The sequence below is a fragment of the Canis lupus genome, chromosome 31, assembly GCF_048164855.1.
Source record: "Canis lupus baileyi chromosome 31, mCanLup2.hap1, whole genome shotgun sequence".
NCBI lineage: Eukaryota > Metazoa > Chordata > Mammalia > Carnivora > Canidae > Canis > Canis lupus.
In genome coordinates this window covers 6017745-6040241 of record NC_132868.1, presented here as the reverse complement: position 1 = coordinate 6040241, position 22497 = coordinate 6017745, and the positions used below count along the sequence as shown (strand labels likewise).

Below are 22497 nucleotides of genomic sequence, written 5' to 3'. Positions count from 1 at the left end.
ATTAGTTCTTTTGATGCATCCTGGTGGCAAAAGCGGAAGTCAAAGACATTTATTAACAATACAATCAGTCCCAGGTGGGATTCACTATAAGCAGAGCTTAGCCCCAAAGCAACCTCTCATTAAATCCTGAACAGGAATTGGGTATTTCTCTCTTCCCATGCCATTCTTCATCAGCCAGCCCCTGCCATTTGTGTAGGATCATTATATCTTTCCTTCCACTAAAATACCACAAATCACTGCTAATGCAGAGTCCCAGAGGGTGGCCAGAAGACAACCATACATTCCTTCCACATCCATGGACTCACAGAACTTTAAAATCGGAAGAAAATCTTGGGGACCGTCTACCTTAATCTCCTCGTTTTACTCATCAGAGACTGAAATCCAAGTAAATGATTAAGAGACTCCCCAAAGGCCCACATATGGTCAATGTGACCCATACCCTCCATCTCCTGCTCCAGTGAATTTTTCAGCCCACAACCCTCCAAAGTGTCTCAGTGAAACAGTGCCTGGAAGTTGCCAGCAGATTTGAGCCATTCTAAGTTGCTGATCTACAGCAATACATCCATTCTTTTTCCAGAATGAAAAATGTTATTAATGGTGAATGTTGACATAACATGCATAGATGAGGATATTTGTGGGATCTTAGGAAATTACCAAAAGGAAGATTCACATGAAAAAAATAGTGATTTTATTGTGTGTACATTGGAAAACAGAACTATGAGTTGATTGGCGGCGTCTAGGGCCGACAGGACACCTGTGCTGTCATCTATCCTCACCCGGTCCAGGCTACCCAGCGAATGCCATACCTGTCAGGGTCTCAGTCCCACATCTGTGAAATAGGCCAACCAGTTTCTGACTCGAATGCAGCTGGGGAGGGAGGAAATGAGCCAATCAACCCCAGAAAGCTTCTCAGGCTGCAGGTGCTCCTCTGGTCCTCAGATATGCTCCCGTCTGTAGGTGCAATGTGTCTTCAGAGCAAATGACATCATTATTGAGGCTTTCTCCCTTGGGTCGCATAACATATGGCTGCACAAACAAGATTTCAAAGAAAAGATTTCCTGTTAATTTCTCAGTGTTTTGCTAACACATGATCTCGGATGAATAGGCATGGAAAGGGGGCACTCACCCACCTCACCCACTGGCTGAGAATCACCCCTCCACCCCGAAATTTTAGCCAGGTGCCATAGAGATAAACTCCTACCTGCATGCCTACCCCTGAAGCATCATGCAAAATACAGACTGTGAGTCCTTCGCAAAACAGTTGTACTCTCCTGGAAATACTCGTACACCTAACCTCAGTCTTCCTAATGGAATATTTGGCAAATACAGTCACAGGCTAATACAGAAAAAAACACTAAGCTTTCAGGGTTGGGGACAGATATCTCAGAAGGGCCAAATACTTTGAATTTGACCCTAGGCTCCTAGTTTTTCTCACTTCTATAGCTAAGAAAAACAACACAGATTTACCACAGATTTAGTGTTGATTAACAGCAACAACAAAAACAAAAATACTTGCATTGTTCTATTTCCCATAGATGACTTTATTTTAACTCAAATTCCTGCTGTGCCACTTTAATAACCTTGTGGGCTGAGAAGACTTAAAAAGGAATCTTCCATCAGTCTTGGGAGGTTTGGCTGATTCTCACCGGATGTCATTCACAAGAAGTGCCTAAAACACTTCACCTGCCTGAAGCTGTACATGGCAGGGGAGGAGAAAACCCAAAAGATAAAGGAAAGATACGTGTCTAGATTCGACCTGAAAAGAAGAAGTCAGTGAGGTAGAGTCAGAGAGGCAGAAGGAAGAGTGGCAAATTCAACTGTGGGCATTGCCTGGGCGATAGGATTAGCAAAAACAGGATCCTGGCAGGGACCACTCAGAAGAGATGCCCGCATTCGCTGATGCGTGAAGACAACAGGTAATGCAGAAAAACACCTGAGCTCATTTCTCTTCCATTTTCTCCAACCAGACAATCCACAAAAGAGACTATAGTTGCAAAAAGTTCCAGATTAACTTTACCAACTATGTTGTTCGTCTTTAGCATTAATTAGAGCCAGAGGCAACTCCCTTCTTTTCCCTCTTCTCTCTCCCTGGATTTTCACTCTGGATGCTAACGAAGTAAGAGATTTTAAGTTTCACAGTCTCTGTTGAGACTTTTCAAATGGCAATAAGGAAAAAAACAAATTAACGTGGAGGGTTTCTTGACGGGAACAGTTTACAGTCAAACACCCCACTGTTGACAAAATCATCATAACTGTCACTTCACGCCTCTCTGCCAACTGCATAATTAGTGTCATTACCAGTAAGTCATGGAAATATAAATGAGTGTGGATTATACAACACAAAATTGCATAAATATGAATATTTCATGTGACCTATGCAGTGTCACAAATTGTACATGACATGGAATTGGCAATTGCCTCCAGAGGGTCCCAAGATTTTTCCTCTGGACTAAGGAAACCCTGTCAATTTAGAAATCTAGAAAGATATCCTGGGTAGATGTTACAGAAGGCAGGTGAATAGGAGGAGGAGAGGGGGAAAATATTCTCTTTGTAATCGATTTTAAAATACATGAAATTGCCAGTGTCTTTTATGCTTAGGACATGCAATTTCATTTTTATATTCTCCTAAATGGAATATAATTTCGAAAGAAAGTCTTTTTAAAATAACAGAGTTTAAAGCCAAATGCATCTAATTTGCTATCACCTACTACTCGGGATCACTCAAGTTTGAATACTTTTGCCGAAAATGTTGGGCCAGAACACTCTGCAACCCCATCCCAGTTGCCTGAATTCCTCTACCCACGATGGTCTTCCTTCTTCCTGTCTGACCCAAAACAGCTCAAGCCACACTGCTCTCTCTCATTTTTGAACTTCTTCAGCTTGGATTCTGGGAAGCACACACTTGGACACTTTTTATATTCTATAAGATATAACTATCAAACTGTTTTTGTCTGTATTTGTTGCATCTTTTGCAATTTCCATACTTCTGCAGACTCTTTCCTCTGTGTCCAAAATAGGGCTCAGAGGCCAGAGGTACTCATTACGTATGAGTAAGGAAAATTATTAAATTAAATGTCATATTCTTTAGATCCTATAGAAATAAAATAGGACTAGAAAAATATTGGCTAAAGCCTAGGTGTTCTTTTCAGCAGGGTGGGATCACAACCCTGAAAACCAGATACACACACACACACACACACACACACACACACATCATAGTATATTCACTGAAGCTTGCCAATGTGGGTCTGGAAATACCTTTGTAATCAAGGAGATCAATTATTATAAGCTCGGGTGTACATGGAGAAGCAGCTGAATCTCACATAGTATCACTAGATTACAGCTCCATTGGGGAAGAAAGTTTTGTTTGACTGTTCATAGCTATGGGAGGCAGAATAATGATGTCCAAAGATGCCCATGTCCTAAACCCTGGATCCTGTGACTGGGTTAGGTTACATGTTAGGCAAAAATAAAACCTAAACACAATTTTACCCCTACCTCAAAATTCAGTGCTTATCATGTTTAAATTCTCCATTTTTGACTCAATTATTATGTCTTTTAAATACTTGTACAATGTCATGGTGAAGTTTCAGAGAAACTTTGAAATCTGTGACTGTACTAGATAAAGGATAAATCCACTTGTTCAGAGTTCAAAATATAGATTTCTGTTTAAGAGATGAGGCCAGAAATAGAAGTTGCAAACTTCATCACCAAGCAACTGATATGATAATATTTGTGTTAGTGGAAACTCATTCCAGGTACAGTACAGAGACTGACTCGGTTGAGAAAGGTTGTGGGCAGACAAGGTAGGAACTCTGATGAGAGAGGTAGTGGCCTGTCCTTGGATCATGACCAAGGGCATGGATAAATGTGGATAAATTCTAAGAAAGATTAGAAAGTGATATTGACAGGGGTTGGCAACTGGAGGAGGGAAAAAAAATAGTCAATGGGAATCACAGTGGCTTTGGTCAACCAGGTAGATGATGGCCATTCAATGAGTGCAGAGTATGGGATATTCAGGTGGACTATGAGCTATGTTATGGTTGGTCATACAAGTTGAGTCCTGTTGGACGTGTTGTGTTTGTAATGGGGAGGTGATAGTAAGTGATTGTTGTAGATAATAATAAGTAATTGGATATATTAGTCTGCATCTCAAGGGAGAGATTTTGTTAGCAACAAAGATTTGGAAGTCATCAATATGTGAATGCAGACAAAGGTCAGTGTGTATGATAACACCCAAGATAAGTGTATAGATTGGGAATTTAGGAAAGAACTCCAAGGAACACTAATTTTAAGGGGCAGGACAACAGGGGAATCTACATAGGAGACTAAGTCCATGGCCAGAGCAAAAGAAAACCAGGAAAATTCAGTGTCATGATAGCTAACAGACAAGATTTCAAGATGGTGGATGTAATCCAAGGTGCCAAATGATGCTAAGAGGTGGAGCAAGGTGGAAACATGAGCATTGGATTTTATGAAGCTGATGCCATTAGGGACCTGAATAAGAATATTTTTAGTAGAAAAATGGGGAAGGAGATTATCCCAGAATTTGTTAAGGAGGGGTGAGTATAAGGTGAGGAAGTAGGGAAAACAAGTGAGACACCTCTCTCAAGAAGCTGGACTAAAAAAGAGCAGCAAGAAATGGAATGGTAGGGAATTGTAAGAAAATTTGTTTTGAAGAAGAAAAAGTATTGATCTGAAGGGGCCAGTGGAGAGGACAAAGTTGACAATTCATGTCATCAAGGAGACAACAGGTGTCATAAGGTCCTTAAGGAGATGGCATGAATCCAGAACAGAGATGGAGGGATGTGCTATGGCTGATGGTATAAGATCTGTCTTCCACTGTAACAAGAGGGAGGGAGGAAAGGATGGATATAGGTGGTCAGAGGTGAATTTTTAGGTTTGATGGAGGAAAATTGAAGCCATTGCTATCTTCTGGCTTTTTGTTCTTCTGTTAAGTAGATGATGAAGTTATCTAAATGCTTAATTTCAAAAAGAGGTGTTCCAACACATAAACCAAATTTTTAAAACAAATCCAAAGTTCTCAGGTGATAACCGTTTCAGCACAGATTCGAATTTTCAAAACCATAATACAATGGTTTGATGTAGTTTCAAAGTGGATTCCAAACATATGTGATGCTCAGCATTATGGAAGAACTCATTTACAATACTCAGAAAAAAATTTTCGTATCCCTCTACTCCTCCACAGATCTTTCATGCCCATAGCTTCTCCAGAGCTTCTCAAATATCAGACCCTAAAAATGTCCCCCATAATCCAGCTTGAGATCACTTACCTTACCCTCCTCCCATTTCCTGCTCTTTAGCTTTCAATTATGAAGATAAACTGAAGCTCTTGAATGAAATCCTTTTCTCTCTCCGTTACTTCTCAAACTTGCTTCTCTCTATCCATTTTCCAGATTCAAAGATCTGCATCATGGATGGTTCAGGAACAGGTCTAACAGGTATAGAATTTTTTCTGGAAGCCTGGGATAGAAAGTAAAAAGAATGAACAGGGAAAAAGAACTCACACATTATTAAGTTGTGGCACATCCATCTCATCAATATGACAAGAGTTGCTTTTGTAAAATATGATGTCAGTGTTGGAGAATGGCCCAGCATGGTCATCCCCACTGGAGTGTACACCCTAGTCCTGAAGGCTGCCTCCAAAGAAGGACAGGGGTTAAGTGGATAAAAGGTGATCAATAACTCTGAAAAATTGACTGTGGCACAGTGCTGTGGCTGACACTGGACAAAATTTGAATTATTGACCATGTATGGCATATGCATTTTTTAGACATTAAATCTCCAGGTACTAAAAGGTTCCAAAAGGAATGAACAAGAATATTGACCACATGACTCATTGGAGACTTGAGGTTATGTGGGACCAGTAACAAAATACCTGTGTGGGCTAATAAAGCTAGTAAATCCACAGAGAAATAAGAAGATGCATTTAACTCCTCCACCCAGGCATTGAAGGCATTCTTGTCTTTGCACATTAACAAGAAGAACATCAAAGCCCTTCTCATCAAAGTGCCAATGCAGAGAGGTTGTCTTATCAGTCAAGTGCAAACAATAACAAAATCTCACTGGCTTAACACACCAGGAGTATTTCTTGCTTGTGCAAAGTCATTGGTGGATCCAACCATCCTTCAGGACCTCCATCTTCCACGTGAGGGCTTAGCCCTCCAACTGCTGTGAATCTGAGTCTCCAGGGGAAGAGAGCACGAAGGGTTTCTGTGCTAGACATTTCCTTTTGCCCTTCCAGAACCCTTCACCAGTACTCTCTAGCCTGTTCTGAGTTACAGAAGTCTGATCTGTGTGATCTTGTCCTCATTGGACTTGACCAGTGGGGAACTCCAGCAGGATATCCAAGGACAGAACTTGAGTGACTTCAGGTGTTATCTCTCTACTCACTCTCCCTGGGGTCACAGGAGCCTGCTGCATCCCTCTTCTGAGCACCAGAGCTTGCTCTCTTTTTCCCTCTCTCTCTGTGTTCTGGTAACTGCCTTTTCTAGTGCCTCTTAAAGCCTAGATGCTGTAATGACTCCCCAATGTCGCCAACCCAGTGTGTACCACCATCCCTTATTATTTTCTTAAAACCCAGCCCACACCTTTGCAAAAACCATTGCCAACTTAAAATCCAGCCCATCCTTTATTAAACTATTTCCCATTACCTAGATTTTTTTTAAAGGTTTTGCTTATTTATTCATGAGAGACACAGAGAGAGAGGCAGAGACATAGGCAGAGGGACAAGCAGGCTCCCTATGGGGACCCCAATGTGGGACTCGATCCCAGGGCCCCAGGATCACAACTTGAGTCGAAGGCAATTGTTCAACTACTGAGCCACCCAGGTGCCCCCTGCCTCATTACCCAGATTTTAAATATTCTGTTCTGAAAATGACCCTCATCACTTTCACTTGGAATCGTGGACCAGACATGCCCTGCTTGACTCCTATGGGATGGGGAAGTTGAATCCTCTCAATAACCCAGGAGAAAAAAGAACCCAATATTGGTGAAGACCAGAAGTCTCTATCACAGAGGCCCGGCAATAGATGTAACATGATTTACGTGATACTTAGAGAAAAAATGGTCACTTTGCCATTTTCATCATTAGAAACAGCACATAACTCATCATAATTCCTTTTTGGTGTGACTGCAGACAGTTGGAGCACTTCCAAAAGCAGTGATCAAATACAAAATTACCAAATTAACCACCCAATTGGCAATCAGATTGAGATAGCTGTTTCCTCTCAGGTTAGAGGAGATTGCCCATTAGCTCTTTAGAAGAATAAGCAGGGCAAGTCACAGGCCTTATGCAATATTGATTGGATGTGTCCTCACATACAAAATGCCACAGAGTAGCTTTCACTTAGCTATTATACAACTGTCACAGAGGGGCAGAAATACAACGCTATCTTTAAAATATTTTATCTGCTGATTGGTTAAAACAATCTAACAGAGGTAAACATAACACCCAACACTGAATAGTCCATAAATGCCGAAGGCACGCAGGATGGTGAGAGTTGTGCTAGACTCTGGATCCCAGTCCATGCTCTCCAGGAACTAGCAGGGAGTCCTGGGCCACAATGAGCTTGGTTTCTTACATGTAAGCTGAGGCAACTGGATCAAGGGTTTTTTAACCTGAGATCAGTGGATATATTTTATGAGTTCTGGTAAAATTTTGCAAATTTTAGAATATGTCTGCATATGTATTTCTTTTTTAAACAAAAAAATCATAGGCTTCATAAGACACCAAAACATCCCATACCTCTCCCCTCAAGGAAAAGCTTACAAAGTGGGCTAGATGGTTTCCACTGGTTCTTTCAGATCCAACATTTGATGATCCTTTGGTCATTTCTGGTCAATATATTCATCCGATGAGAACACACAATATATTCTCATAAAACAATGAAATTGCCTCAGTATGGAGACTCAGTGTACAGTTGGTGCTCAATAGAGGTGTGTAAGCCTGAATCTGCATCTGATTTTTCCTAATTTTTGAATATGTCATTCTAGAAGGTTATAGAAACATCTGATATAAATGATCTTTTCTGGGTTTTTCTTTCTGATTATTTACTCAATAATGAGTCCTTCACTTGCTTCACATCCCACATTTCCATTTTATTCCCAGGGACTATAGAACAAGAGGTTAATGATAATCTCGTCCACATGAAGGTAGAGGACACATTTTAGTTAAGCAACTCAAATTTGAGCCAAGATTCTAAAACACCTATTTTAATAACTAGCGATTGTTCTGCACAAACTCTTCTCCAAAGAACAAACTTTAAAATGGTTATGAGCAACTCTTAATGGACCAAATTTTCTAACTTCAATGTCCTGAGGTACCTAAACTGCCAGCTCTCCGTGTCACTGTCCACTTACCTTAATTAACCATAGGTTCAGTTTTGCTTTGCAGTCTAATTGGGTCCTTGACTAATTGTGCATTAAATACTTGGCAGAACAGTGTAGACAATCTTACACAGCCTTCATTTCCCCCAATTTCAATCTGGGAAAGTTTAAAATGTCAGATTATTATGGCTGATAGTTTCCCAAGCAAACAAAGGAAATATGATAAAGTTTAAAGTGACTTAATTCCCTGCTGTGATTCCGTCCTGCGTGGCTGTTCTGAGGAACAGTAGTCGTGTATCTCCGTCCGCCTTCTCTCCCACCTAAGTGCGTGCCACCGCCCCATGGAAGATTCGATGGACATGGACATGAGCCCCCTGCGGCCCCAGAACTATCTTTTTGGTTGTGAACTAAAGGCTGACAAAGATTACCACTTTGAGGTGGATAATGATGAAAATGAGCACCAGTTATCTTTAAGAACGGTCAGTTTGGGAGCTGGTGCAAAGGATGAATTGCACATTGTTGAAGCAGAGGCAATGAATTATGAAGGCAGTCCAATTAAAGTCACACTGGCAACTTTGAAAATGTCTGTACAGCCAACTGTACAGGTCTGTACCCAGGTGTCCCTTGGGGGCTTTGAAATAACACCACCTGTGGTCTTACGGTTGAAGTGTGGTTCTGGTCCTGTGCATATTAGTGGACAGCACTTAGTAGCTGTAGAGGAAGATGCAGAGTCAGAAGATGAAGAAGAAGAGGATGTGAAACTTCTTAGTAAGCATTCTGTCCCTGGAAGTGGTAGCAAGATTCCACAGAAAAAAGTAAAACTTGCTGCTGATGAAGATGATGATGACGACGATGATGATCACGACGATGATGAAGATGATGATGATGATGATTTTGATGATGAGGAAGCTGAAGAAAAGGCTCCAGTAAAGAAATCTATACGAGATACTCCAGCCAAAAATGCACAAAAATCAAACCTGAATGGAAAAGACTCAAAACCATCAACACCAAGAACAAAAGGTCAAGAATCTTTCAAAAAACAGGAAAAGACTCCTAAAACACCGAAAGGATCTAGTTCTGTAGAAGACATTAAAGCAAAAATGCAAGCAAGTATAGAAAAAGGTGGTTCTCTTCCCAAAGTGGAAGCCAAGTTCATCAATTATGTGAAGAATTGCTTCCGGATGACTGACCAAGAGGCTATTCAAGATCTCTGGCAGTGGAGGAAGTCTCTTTAAGAAAATAGTTTAAACAGTTTGTTAAAATTTTCCGTCTTCTTTCATTTCTGTAACAGTTGATATCTGGCTGTCCCTTTTATAATGCAGAGTGAGCACTTTCCCTACCCTGTCTGATAAATGTTGTCCAGGTTCCATTGCCAAGAATGTGTTGTCCAAAATGCCTGTTTGGTTTTTAAAGATGGAACTCCACCCTTTGCTTGGTTTTAATTATGTATGGAATGTTATGATAGGACATAGTAGTAGTGGTGGTCAGACAAATGGAAATGGTGGGGAGACAAAAATATACGTGTGAAATAAACTCAGTATTTTAATAAAGTAAAAAAATAAATAAATAAAGTGACTTAAACACAGGATCAGGACCCACGGACATACATTAGAGACTAAAATTGTTTTTCCTTTACACTCTCTTCTCTCTGACCTGGTTTTCCTCTTCTCTGTTTTCCTACCCCCCATGTGAATATTGGTCTTTGTGTCACAGCTCAAGCCTCTCACTTAACACACATTTTTTTTTTTTTTTTTTTTTTTATTGAACACAGAACTCCCACTTGGGTGTTCTTAGCTAAAATATCATCTATAAAATCTTGTCCATTATCTTCCTATAATTTCCACCTTACATTTTAAAGTTGTTTTGATGAGCCATTGGATTGGTCAGGGGGGTTAATTCCAAAGTTTATGAGTTCTTACCCCAATCCTACATGCCTCAAAAGCAGAATTATTGGAAGAGTGCTTGAAGAATGGACTAACATGCAAATTCAGTGAGCTCGTTGGCACTGGATGAGCAGTGTGAACCAGACAAAATCACCAGATTATGATTTAGGACATCAGAATGCTCCAGCCTGGCCTCTGGTTCTCTGTACAACCAGACCATTAACTGGAGGCCCTTGTTTACTTAGAAAGGGTTAAAGATGATTTTTCAAAAGGATCACTTTAAAATTCACAAAGTAATAACTGTTGTGCAAATATTAAATGGACATATTGAACTGACTCAAAGAAGAATGCGATAAACAGATCTAAAACATCAAAAATACTGAAATGAATTTCTGATAGATGCAAAACGAGGCACAAAATGTAATCTTTCTTTTTTTTTTTTTTTTTTTAAATGTAATCTTTCTAATGATGCTTGGATCATTTCTTTTTGCAGGGTAGAAATCAATTGTCTCACCACCAGACAAAATTAATTTGCATTTCTACGAGTTTTATATGATTTACAGAGCTGTAGTATAGTCTAGTCAAAGACAATCAAAAGCACAGCCCCCTATAGAATGAGATAACCCTGGAAGATCTGCTAGACAATTTCCATAATACTGTTAAAATGGCAATCTGTAATCTGCTGCCCATTTGAAAGGCTTTCAAAAATTTTCCCAATAAGCTTGCCCAGGAGATCATAAACACCGTCTCCTAGAATTACGCTTGATCACAAAAATGCTGGTCTCATTGGGTTTGGCCTGCTTATTTCCATGGCTGTTGCAGGAATGCTAATTAGCCATATATTTGCTTTGTAAATTGAGAACCATGCCATTCTGAGTTACTACCAAGGCCACAGAATTAAATCTTGTGTGGAAGTTTTCATAAGGAGATGGAATTTTATCTTTTAAAGCCTGTGCCATTTGCTATCCTGAAGCTACGAAACCAGATCCAAAACACTGTCCACCAACTATCACTTACCGCACCTGCAAATTTGGGTGACTTCCGCCCTTCACAGTCCTTCAAACTTGCTAGGGTTCTTGGCCTGCCTGGAAGTGACCTTCCTTACCATCTGTAGGTCTGGACCCTAAGCCAAGTAAACCCTGAAAGATACCCTTTTTTTTTTTTCTTTAAATTTGGTCATTATTCCTGATTAAGCAAGAATTCTTTTCAGACATTACACTCCTTCAATGGCTTTGGTTGCACAATTCAGTCATATTCTGGTCAAACAGTGGATAGATTTATGCGAAACCTAGCTAATTAATTATTTCGCCATGAGAAATAAAGGCACTTGGGTGCCTGGGTGGCTCATTGGTTGAGCATCTGCCTTCAGCTCAGGTCGTGATCCCAGGGTCCTGGGATCAAGTCCCGCATTGGGATCCCTATAGGGAGCCTGCTTCTCCCTCTACCTGTGTCTCTGACTCTTTCTCAGTGTTTCTCATGAATAAATAAACAAAATCTTTAAAATAAAAAAAAGAAGTAAAGGCACTTGATAGGAGTTGGTGAATTTGGGGGGATCAGTGGGAATCAGATATCATTTAAAAATGTTTCACAAAAATAAATAAATAAATAAATAAATAAATAAATAAATAAATAAATAAAAATGTTTCACTTCCCTTTACATAAGAAGAGTCTACTTAACTAAATGTCTTTAGGAATGATTCAGAAAAAGTGCTTCTTAATATATACATACAAAAATAGAGCATTAACAAAACATCAAAAAATTCCAAGCAACTAATCACAACAAAATTTTTGTCATTGGTTCCGTTGTTCTTTTGTTCTGCTAGATCATGGGTCACTAGCCTGCTTTCAGGAAGCCATTTACTTTCAGATGAGGGAGAAACCAGGTGAACTTGTCTCAATCTGGTGGTACAGCTTGACAGTATCTAAGTGATGTCTGTTCAGAAATAGACATACTGTGCCAAGTATCTCTACTTAGAAGCATCAATAGTTCAAAGTACCTGCTATAGTTCTACGAGGATCTAAGACTAATGAGACTTATGAGAAGGTCTTCAGGCAAGCACTGGAAAAAAACAAAAATTATCTGCAGATGACAAATACTTAATGATTGTAGTTAATTTATTACTGTCATCAATAATACCAGAATGCAGCAGGATAAACTTCCTATCAGAGTATGATGCATAATTAGTTCATAAGGGTTTGATCAATGTGTCCCCTGAGAGTAAAACCAACCCCCAGAGTCTTCTCATAAAGCATATACTTTCTGAAATATTTATATTAGTAACACTGCATCTGAACAAATGCAAGTAAAGGCTAAACATCTCTTCTAATTTGATGACTTTTCCCCTGTAGCTCTTGCAGTAGCATTGCACTAATTTAAGAGATACCTAGCACATTAAACAAACTTAATTGTTTCTAGTATTTCTCTTTTTATATGGTAAAAACTAAATCTTTGTGATTGCTTTGGGCCTTTGGGAAATCTCAATGATAGTTTTAGGTGTAAAAGATACCCTGAAATTTTTCTTTTATTTTTTTTTCTAAATCTAGGAACCAGTCTTAGTAAAGAAAAGTCAAAAGAGTGGTCAGAGGAGAGCTACGGCACTTGATTTTGGTTGGATCACAGGTGCCTGAGAACCAACTGCATGGTGACCTATTTAATCAAAGTGACAACAAAATATTTTGAAATACACATAAAAGGTAACACACTCATAAAGAACCTTAGCTCTTTCACAAGTGAGAGAACTTTGTTCTTTGGATTTTTCTTTTAAACAATCAAGGACATAATAAAGTCAACATAAAGCACAGAAAATTGTTCTGGGAGGCCCAAGTTCTCTGCTATGTAGACAGATTTTACAGAAAGTAAAGAATATTCTTTTATCTTGTAAATGATTGTATTAATCAGCAAACCAGTGAAACAAACCCATCAAAAAATGAGCAAACATAGCTAAAATTTTAACTTATTTTAAGACTTCTTTTTAGATTCAGCTGTTTTAAATCAAGGCAAATAGAATTTATTGCCCAGGTCTTGTCTTGCACGAAGTTCTTTCATATTCTAGAACAAACAGACTCTTATAGTAGAACAAAATTATTCCTTTTTCTTATAAAACAAAACCACATATCCATTTGCATTTCAATGTCATTATTGCTTGTAGTATAGTCTCAACCATGTATATTAATTATAATGTATCAATGTGAAAATTTCCTATTTCACAGAGAAAATTAGAGGGTATATGATTGAGAACTGTCTGTCATTTTGCAGTGTTTAAGCAGAATAACAACTTGTAAATATGTTCAACACACATCCTACACCGACACCCATCTCTTTTATATCTTCTTAAAGTGGTAAAAGTGAACTTGTTCAGTAACATGACCCAAAGATAACACATGAAGCTTAAAATTATGCTTAGATATTAATATTTCAGGATTCCATATTACATAGAAAATATTAAAGTGTCCAAGAAAATATCAAAGTAATACCCAAGGTATTAATTAGCTCAATTTAATATCAGTTTAAAGCTTTAAATTACTGAAGACCTGACACACTACGAAACATAATTATTATTGATATAAAAAGTTTGTTAGAATAATGACTCAATTTAGTTGAGCACAAATTACTTTTTGTAATCTTTAACAATGTGTTAGGAGTATTATTAGAGTATTTGATCCTGAAACCTCCATAATTTTAGGAAGTTCAGACTGACTATTTTCCTCATGAATGAGAAAATAACCAAGTAAAATAACAAATGTGCTTATATAAGCTTAATACTGACAAATCAGACCAAACATAGATTTATTTTTGAAAACCATAATGATTGAACCAGTCCAATTCACCAAAGATTTATCTTAATTATGTAAACTTGAGTTCTTAAAATGTTTCTGATCCAGCAGAATAATCATTTTAACTATAACTTTCTTAAATTATTAGAAATTCAATTTCATTACATTTGGGGAAGATTCAGAAATATTTTATTTATGTAAGTATGTGTTTATTTCAATAAATGATCAGAAGAGATCTCTTTTGCTTTAAGATACATGACAACCTAATTTGTTAATATCCTCTGGAGATGGATAAAAATCCGACTAACATGACAAAAAGAAGCCTTTCTCAATTACTTCTCAGACACATGGACATGAAGAAACATAGAGGATATGTAGCTTCAGTTCCACAATAGCAGCCTCAAGTCTTAAGTAAACACACACACAACAAAACTCTATGGCCTCGATCTCAAAGAGTTGTTCTCCTTTCCAGAAAGTCTTAATTGATTAGAGCTCAGAATAGACAAACACAAGAGGTGAATAAACAAAATTCCGTATTGTCTGTCACCCAACAGAAAATAGATCACTATCCTCCACCTGTAGAAATCAACAAATCCTAGATGATAGATCCAAATTTCCAATCACTGCTGTCTCCTTTGGAGAGTAAGTTAGCACCCATGTGGACCACCTGTGTGAACCAGAAACAAAAAACACTCAATCAGGGGAAAAGAATAAAATAAAATAGAGCATCCACAATGTTAAAGTCACTTTGAACTCAGATGAGAAACTATGGAAAAACTCATACAGGCTTGAACAGTCCATGACATGTACCTCTCCATCAATAGTTTGTCAGGTAAATCTTCATGTCTAAGTGGTGTCTTCAAGTTAGTAAATAATAATACAAATGGTCAAATCATGACTCTCATGAAATATAAACAGGTGTGAAAGATTTTGTTTTTCTCCTCAATTAATGAGGGAACTCTGATAGTTAAGCATCAATGCTTAGAATGTTCAGCCAGATTGGTAAGCCACAAAATTTTGCACAGATTCGTTTAATTGTAGCTACTGGGAATGAAGATGTTAGAGCAGGCACTGGTGACCCATTCCCTTATCCTAGTGTGAAACATCATATCTATCACATGTTCTTTGCAATTTTGGCAGTAATTAAAAACATTCATTATGTAAAATTTGATTTTTTAATCATCAAAATACATTCAAAGTTTGACTAAATAAGTTGGATGATCAAGCTGAACCAGCATCACCAGTGTTCTGCAGTGATATACATCACTGTACTGGGAGGCTGAAATCGGGGGCTCAGTTTCCAACACTGACACTGACAAACTCTACATGGCCAACTCCAGAGGTCTAGTATCTCATTCATAAAATGAAAGTCATCATAGACGGCCTCTGAGGGCCTTTCTGGCTCCAAGGTCAATGGGAATGTTGTTAATGAAAGGTCATCAGGCAACTGTTGTATATGCCTGGGTGCCCATGCAATTAATAAATTTCTGGTCCCTTCCACAGACACAGCAAACAGAATTTGGGTGGGATCCAGGAATCTGCATTTTAAATAATCTCCACATTATTCTTATACAAACTAAAGTTGGAAAATCTTTAGTGTATTGACTTTTTCCTGAGAAGAAAACAGTTATGATCAAAGAATAGTTATGGAATTGTTCTGGTAAATGGTACACTATTCACTGCCTTCAAAGCAAAGGTCGTCTACATTTTTTTTTTTAATTTTTATTTATTTGTGATAGTCACAGAGAGAGAGAGAATGAGGCAGAGACACAGGCAGAGGGAGAAGCAGGCTCCATGCACCGGGAGCCCGACATGGGATTCGATCCCGGGTCTCCAGGATCGCGCCCTGGGCCAAAGGCAGGCGCCAAACCGCTGCGCCACCCAGGGATCCCAGGTCGTCTACATTGAATCATGTCTGAAATAATGTTGAGAAGAAATAAGTTTGTCACTATTTTAAAAATGGTAGTTCTCAGAGGCACTTGGGTGGCTCCCTTGGTTAAGTGTCTGACTCTTGAGTTTGGCTCAGGTCATGATCTCAGGGTCATGAGATGGAGCCCGTGTCAGGCTCCACACTGAGCATGGAGCCTGCTTATGATTCACTTTTTCCCTTTACCTCTATGCTGATAACTCTCAGATAGATAGATAGATAGATAGATAGATAGATAGATAGATAATTTTAAAAATAAAAAATAAACAAAAGTGGTAGTTTTCTATGATACATGGCTCATTATATCTGGCATATGATTTGAGCCATACACTCAGCCTCACTAAAGAATAGTTGTGAATAAATGTGCAATTCACTATGCTCATCCACATTGCCTTTTTACTTCCTTCTTTCTTATAAATGGTTTAAAGACAATCAATAAAAACAAATTCTGTTTCTCTAAAAATACCAATAAATGTGATAAGTCCTGTGCCACACTAACCAACACAAACAAAGAGAAGACAGAAATTATCTATATCAGAAATGAAAGAGGGACCATCACTCCTGATCCCATGGACATTAAAAGGTGAATAAAATAATACTATGAATAACTGTATGCCCACAATTTTAATAACTTAGATGAAATGGAGAAATTCCTTAAAAAACACAAACTACCAAAACTTATATGAGAAGTAGTTTGGGTAAGCATATATTTGTTCTTAAAAGTTAAATTAATAATTAATAACCTCTCCAAACAGAAAGCACTGGACCCAGATTGGTTCACTGGTGAATTATACCAAGCACTTACAGAAGAAATAATACTAATTCTCTAAAAACTCCTCCAGAAGATAGAAGTAGAGAGAACACTTCCTAACTCATGCTGTGAGGTCAGCATTATCATAATAGCCAAAACAGGCAAGGCAAAGACGTTCCAAGAAAAGAACACTGCAGACCAATATCTCTCATGAGCACGGATTTAAAAATCCTCAACAAAATGTTAGCAAATAAAATCCAAAATTGTGTAAAGAGAATTACACTCTACAGCCAGGTGAAAATACTTCAGATATGCAACACTTTTTCAACATTTAAAAAGCAATCATTGTGGGGATGCCTGGGTCGCTCATCAGTTGAGCATCTGCCTTTGGCCCAGGGCATGATCTTGGAGTCCCAGGATCAAGTCCCACAGCAGGCTCCCTGCATGGAGCTTGCTTCTCCCTCTGCCTGTGTCTCTGCCTCTCTCTCTCTCATGAATAAATGTGTCTCTCATGAATAAAGAAATAAAATCTTTAAAAAAATAAAAAGCAATCATTGTAATCCACCACATCAACAGGTTAAAGAAGAAAAATCATGTCAGTTGATACAGAAAAAGCATGTAATAAAATTCAACATCCAGTCATGATTAAAAAAAAAAAAAAAACCTCAGCACACTGAAAAGAAAGAGGAACTTCCTCAATTTTATTTTATAACATTTCCAAAACAACAACAACAACAACAAACCAGTAGCTGACATCATACTTAATGGTGAGAGATTGGATACTTTTCCTTTAAAAATAGTAAAAAGGTAAAATGTTCTTTCTCACCATTCCTGTTCAACACTATACTAGAAATCCTAATAGTGTAATAAGACAAGAAAAAAAAATAAAGGTTATATGTATTGAAAAGGAAGAAATAAAATGGTCTTTATTCACAGATAGTATGATTGTCTATATAGACAATGCCAAAGAATGCATGAAATAACTCCTGGAACTAATAAGAGAACATAACAAACTAATAGGATAGAAAATTAATACACAAAAGGCAAATTTCTTTCTCTTTAATAGTTTCTCTTTCATTGTGGAAAAATGTTAATCCAAACAAATGGGCATGCCACTCTGAGAAGGCTGTGGCCAAATTGAGGAGAAAATACCCTGACAAATTAATAATCCTCTGAAAGAAATAGTGCAACATATGCTCTTTCTTTTTATACTCCTCACTTCAGATTTTTTTTTGGAATTGGATGAGAGGAAGGATGTCATCTAAGAGTAAGATTCAATGGGAAAATATCCTAACTAAAAATGATGGTCTTGATGGTTATACTTTTGTATCAGGAAAAAAAAAAAAACAAAAAAAACCTTCACAGTTTGATCCAGGAAAATAGGAACTTATCCTTCCTTTATACAAATGGAAGACTTAAATCTCTATGTCACTTTAAAATTTTAGGGTAGAGGAAATTAATATAATTAATTATATTACCTTAATACCTTTGCAAAATAATTTTGATACTTTTCTTCTTTCCTATGTATTCACTTTATTTTTTTTTTTTCAGTTTGAAAGTAGTCATGCACCAGATTACAAAAATAATTGTGGTATATACCTTAATTCACCCTTCTAATAAGCCTGATTGATGTAGTCTTCCTTACTGCCAGCATCTTCACCTTCTATAAAACGGGTGGTCTTTTACTTCGTTCCCCCTCATGGAGAAGATAATTTGAAGGGCCACAAAAAGTTGAGGCTCTGAAACATTTTCCAACAGTACAGATCTCATGTATCAGATCCTCCATGCATATGATGCCCTGTTTACTAAAAGATCGTGCAATCAATGTGTTATCTGTCAGAGCAATCGGCTTCTTACTGATTTTGCCACAACCACACTTGTAGATCAATTCATTCACTTCGGGCTTGGGTCCCCTCATGCTATTTATGGTTCCACAATCCTTAGCATGTTAATTGAAGTCTTGTTGAGCTTATCAAAGGTGTCATTAAAGATCTGGCAAAGGCAAAGAAACTCCCAAACTCTTCAAGCCTTTGGTCTCACACCATTGATACCTCTGATCCTGATAACAAATACCAATTAGGATCCCACAGGTATGGAGAAGTCGCCAGCTCTTCTTGCCACCCTCGCCATTCGAATCTCAGTTCTGTACACCTGCCTATATTCCTTTTGGTAACACTAAGCTTTTTCATAGATTAGCTTCCTCCTTGCCTTTCGAAGCATCTTTTGGGCCAACTTCTTTCTCAGCTTCTTGATCTTCAACTCTGCAAAATTCCTTCGCTTTTTCTTAGAGGTTTCTGGCACAGCAGGAAACTTCTTTTTCTTCTCTTCTGCACCCACCATGGTGACAGCCAGAAAACAGCGCTATGTATTCACTTTAAAGAAGAATTATTTGTCATTTTCCCTAAACTCCTTCTGCCCTTTGAAATATTTTTATATAGCCTTTTATCTGTTATCCAGGGGGCTGTGATTCTCTGTGCTCACTCCCTGACGGTGTGTGTGTCATCAAATATAAGAGTTGCAAGGGTTGCAATAGTAATTACTACCCTGTTACTGAACAGCTAGTAATTGCTGCAGTAAAACTGGGCATAATTGTTCAGACTACACCTTGCTCTGGCTCCAGACAGTGTTTGCTTGTGAAGGCCACTTTACCCAGCTTTTTGTGGAGCTCCACTGAACCATCTTCCAGAACCCTGAGATCTGACAACATTTCCAAATCCCGAGGCTAGTCCCATGTACTCCTCTGGAGAGACTGAGCAAGGGGAACCTGGATGACTTTAAGTGACACTACCTTTGGGCTGGTTCATGTGCATTCCCATGAGCCTCGCACCACCCGCCATCATCTTCCTGGATGCACAGAGCCTTTGAAAAGTGAAAAGTGTACAGCAGAGCACCACATCCTCCTCTTCCATTATAAGAATGTGGAAACCCTTTCACCAGCCCCACTTTGACAACAATAGAAGAATATCCTGTCTTAATTCCTTCCACACTTAACTGAGCATGCTGATCCTGCCAGAGGTGGGTCTTCAGCCTATCCAACATTCTGTTCACTGTTCTCACACCTACCTACACAGCTTCTCAAATAAAATAACCCTAAGAAATAAAAGATCTATTCAAAGAATTTCTGCATATAAATGCACAAAACATGATATCGTACCTTTTATATCTCTCGGGAGAGTCAAAGGATCCCAAATTTGGGTTATTAATATCACTAAAACCTGGTTCATATCACCAGCTTCCCAAGGGAAAAATATTAGATTTCACAGCATTTCAAACTAAACTATATTGCTGGTGATGCAGCCCTTCCCAACCAGAACAAAGACACCATTTGTGTTACTACGTGGGTGAGTGTCTGAGTACATCACAGCATAGAACTGATGAGTTGTCCTGAAAACTTTCATTTTTCCAAAATGGGTTTCTGTGTGAAAGTTTGCAGTGATCTGAATCTTTTCCTTTCATTCCTCATTTTTAAAACATAGCACAAAAGCTGCTAACAAATCTAGGCTTGACACCTACTTGTTGGAATCCAGAAAAGAAAGGGTGACAAACTTCACACCACTTGGGGAGAGGATGTCTTTCAAAAAACACCCTTCTGGTAATGGAGAATGAATTGCAATTTGTGAGAGTTCCTTGTCTCTAACCTTGCACAGGAAATATTTCCTCAGGGATGAGAGGCTTTGTCTGAATTGGAAACAGAAAAGAATTCTCTTCGGGGAATTCCTATCAAAAAGAAAGAAAAAAATATGTCCTATTGCCTTTTCTCAATGGAATACTCTTGTAGAAATGCACACCAGGATAACAAAAGATAATATTCCAGGAACCTTCTTCATACATAGCCAAATCACAGAAAAAAGTATACGAACTTGTAAAAACAGAAGGAAGCCACTGAGGAGCAAGTATAAATTGCCCCTCTCCCTAAGTAATGCCCATATCAAAATCTTGCTTAAGCTTACCCTTTGGAGGATTCATTTTGTAGATTTAAACTTAAATTGAAGAAGTAGAATCAAGAAAGTCACAAAAAGTGGTGTGAGAAATATTATGTATGAGGGAAAACAGCAACCCCAGCATTCACTCTATGACTCCATGAATCCCAACGAAAACCTAGAAAAGGAAACAAACAGTCGGAAGTTATTGTCTATAAATGGACCAGATGTGCAACAACAGCTGAAAACCTGCTCTGCCAAGGGGCAGAGTGGGAAGCAAAGGCAAGCACCAGAACAAAGGAAAGCATGGGGAAGAGCAAAGTGCTGTGAACCCCAGCATACCACAAAGAATTAAAGCCATGAAAACCACAGTGATGGGGCATTAGACTCTGCAAGGAAAAGAGGAGGAGGAAATAAACATAAAACAGGCCATTTTCAAATGAATTGCTGTGCACTCCTAACCAATCTAGAGAGGCATTGTGTAGCTAGTAAAACAATATGGAAAATAAAAGTGAATGTTTGTAGAAGTTCAAAAAGCAAAACAATGCAAGAATCTAATTACTTTACAATTTAGGGAGGATAAAAGAGAAGGCACAAAGATTGAAGAGAAAATTGAAATGACCTCCTAGCCTTTATCCTTCCTAGAGGTCCATAGGGATTTATTTAAAAAGAAATTAAAAGGTTATGTGTTTAACCAGTCAGACAGGAAGGATAACAAAGGGCCTGGGGAAAACGGGGATGATAGAGAATGTACAGGAGACAAAGGTTTTGAAAAGTTCATCGTATTTTCCCCTAATTCCAGAAGGATTATATATCACTTATGTGTCTGAAATCTTCACAGAAGTGTGTCAGTGTGCCAGTCACTTTTCTGTACCCTTCTAGGACTTACTTCTCATATTTGTCACATGTTTGCTTTTTAGGAAAATGCTTAGTTCTATGGAAACTTCAAAGATCACCTTTGAAAGTATCTTTCAGATTAAAGTGCCCTGGTAGGATTGGGGTTTTTAAGATTAAAATAATTTCTGGCTAGAGTTTTTGAGCTCTTCCCAACATCTTATGAAAATACCTGCAAAGACCATCTATTGAGGCAAAACTTGCATTTCCAACAAAACGAAGACTCACAGTCAGCTTATGACTTCAGTCTAGAAAAAATTTCTGCTAAGAGGGAAATCTGAGAAGAATTAGCCTGTTCATAACATGTATGTCCCTTACATGTGTAAACGTACATGCAAACATTGTCCACCTCCAGGAAGATGAGAAAACACCAGGTCATTCACAGCCTCTCTGTCCAAACTCAGAGAAGTATCGTGTATGATAAACATTTTTTCTAGATGTCTCAAACAAGACCACATGGCATAGAATCCAGGAATCCGAGTTTTAGAAACCATACCTAGAGAAGGAACCAGAGATTTCGACCAAGATTTATGGGTAGATATGCTTATGGGAGCTTCTTAAAATCAAAAAATAAACGGGCAACCACCTGAACAATCATCAGCAAGGGGAATGTTAAGAAATCATGACATAGCCATGAAGTTACTTATAGAAGCCATGCTTTAGAAAAAATTTAACAACATGAAAACATGCTCACAATACAGATTCAAGTGATTAAAAAGTAGAATATAAAATTTGTTTACAGTACAAACCCAAACACGTTAAAATAACACACACACACACACACACACTCACCCAATACACACAAAAACACACCCCTAGAACAAGCCTGAGTCAATACATAAATGAGTTAGCAGTGGTTGTCTCTGGGTGGCAGAAATACAACTTTAATTTTACTCTTATACCATTAAAATTTGTCTACAATGAGCATAATGTAGCTTTTATAATAATAAAAATGGTATTCAATTATTTAAACAAAACACAAATGGAGTGCCCATCGTG

At 38.2% G+C, this 22497-nt stretch overlaps 1 long non-coding RNA gene and 1 pseudogene across 1 annotated transcript; one reads left to right on the top strand and one right to left on the bottom strand.

The window, feature by feature from the left end:
• Nucleotides 1-463: 463 nt before the first annotated feature.
• Nucleotides 464-21988, bottom strand: LOC140621919 (uncharacterized). The gene is made up of 4 exons (XR_012021648.1): nt 21831-21988; nt 20635-20782; nt 5295-5484; nt 464-1026 (listed from the first exon to the last, which is right to left on the bottom strand). It is a non-coding gene; the product is annotated as an uncharacterized lncRNA (long non-coding RNA).
• On the top strand, nt 8593-9611 carry LOC140621918 (nucleophosmin pseudogene; annotated as a pseudogene).
• Nucleotides 21989-22497: the final 509 nt, after the last annotated feature.